Here is a 2336-nt window from a genome sequence, read left to right on the forward strand (position 1 = left end):
CACCCAGAGATCAATGGAGAGACACATGGTGGGTATGGGGGGGTTAATTATCTTGTCTCTGCTTTATATATGTTTTGTGTAGACCCATGTAAAAACCCTTAGGAAGTGATTGGATGTTTGTAAAAACCCTGAAATCTTTAGCTCTTCCCAGTTTGGGAAGAGAGGAGACTAACCGAGATCAGCTCTCATTTGGGAGGGTGGCGGTTTTTCTACGACTACGGCTGGAGTTTGGGACTCTCCCTGAGCCACCATGGCAAGAGCTGGTGTCTGACACAACTGCGTTTCCTTTCTTCAAGACCATGAGAAATTGCTTCTAATTGGAGAAACTGGTTAGTGTATGACCCTGTGTGTGTGTTTACCCCACCTCCAGAGATACTCTAGTAGAATGAGCCCAGAGAGAATCAAACCAGCTGAATGGTAGTCCCTAGATCATCCTGTTTTACTTGAGAATTTTTTCTTTTAAATGCTCATGCTGGATTTAGTGTTATTTCTCGTAAAACATGGGGTTGACCCTGTCATCATTTTGCCTGAACTTTCTTTGTTTGCTGCATGATGAGAGCCGCATGTGAGAAAGGACCCTTTCCTAGTGCAGGGTTAAGAGCTCAGTCCCCAGCCTATTGTCAACCTCACATTGTTAGAGCCTTGCTGTCTAACAGGGCGGGGCATGAGCACAAGCCACTTACTAACTACAATTCCAAGGGCAGAATTATAATGAAAGAGCCATGTTGTAAATTGAGGAGGCAAGACTGATACATATGATGGATTAGAAGACAATGAGGTGTTCAATGGTGGGATGCTGCCATAAAGATTTTTAAAAAAGAAAGAAATCCTTGGGAGCTGGGCCAGGAGGAGAAGGCTAACCCATCCTTCCCAACTTTGGAATTGTGTATCTCGTTAAGCCTTGCTTGGCCTCTTGGTAGACTTTTTCTCTCCAGAACTAAAACCTCTTCTTGACACTCATTTTGAGAAAGAAAATTCCAGGGCTACCATGAAGTATTTCTTGGGTCCTCAACACATTCTTCTTTTATTTTCAATGAGGAGAGGGAGAACAAATGACAGTTAAGATGGAGGCAGAGTGAGGACAGGAGGAGGAAGTCAGGTGAAGATTTCCCAGGCAGTTCTATATGGACCAGCTCACCCCCTCTGCTCTGCATCTCTACCATTCTCTTATCCTGAGTCTTCTTTTTGTTTTCATCTACATTGTTTCACTTTCTGCCCCAAATGGAGGAAGATTTCATGAAGTTATTCCAAATTATTTGTTTTTGAATTGGAAGAATCCTTGACTACCTCCCAAGTCTGCATCATCTCTTGCCTAGACTTTTTCCCTGTTCTCATCTGAGATTTATCCATTCCTTCAAGAATGAAAGATGTTCTTTAATCTCTGTCCTCCATATAATATCCTTTCATGGACTTAAAGATCATTAAATACCTTCTAGCTTTCTCTTTTCTGTTTAAATCATATTCTCTTGAGTGTCTCTCATTGATCTTATTTTCCTCTTTTACATCCTTCGTGATTCTCCACTGGGCATTTATCTCTCCACATTTACGAAGTTGAGGAGTATAGGACTCAGGAAGGTCTGGATTCTAGATGTTCTGATACTTATTTATTGTACAGATGCAGGCAAGCCTTGAACCTCTTTGAATCTCATTTTCCGTATCTAGAAAATGAGAGTAATAATAACTTGAAATACCTACTTAGCATTATTTCGAGAGTCTAATGATACAATGTGTATAAAGCACTTTGCAAACTTCAAGCTGCTGCTGTTGTGTTCATCCTTCTTTGCCGAGGAAGACCCTGCTGTCAGAGAAGTGATGACATGACTTGCATTTGACCTAGTTTTGAGTGAGGAAGGGCTGTGCGGGTCACCAGCCTCACTTCTCCTCCAGAGCCATCTGAATCCAGTGACCAGATATTCCTCAGGATGGCTGGAGATGCCCCAGGATACACTGGGAGACCTTGGCCTTATATAAATGTCAATTGTTATAGAAAAATTGTTCTTGATGAAATGAATAACAATGATAATATTAGCTAGCATTTATATAACAACTTAAGTTTGCAAAAAGGTACACGTCATCTGATTTCATCTTCACAGCAACCCTGAGGTGCTATTATTATTTCCATTTTATCGAAGGGGAGGTTAGGTGATATTCCCAGAGCCACATAGCTAATAAACGTCTGAGACAAGATTTGAATTCAGGTTTTCCTGATGCCAAGTCCAGTACTCTTATCCACTGCACCTAGTCCCTTCAAGTTCAGATTAAAAACCAAAACAAGTCAGTCCTGGTACAAGCTGCTATTGTGATCTTATTCTTTTATATTTAATGTTAAGACTTTG

The sequence above is a fragment of the Notamacropus eugenii genome, chromosome 4 (assembly GCF_028372415.1).
Source record: "Notamacropus eugenii isolate mMacEug1 chromosome 4, mMacEug1.pri_v2, whole genome shotgun sequence".
NCBI lineage: Eukaryota > Metazoa > Chordata > Mammalia > Diprotodontia > Macropodidae > Notamacropus > Notamacropus eugenii.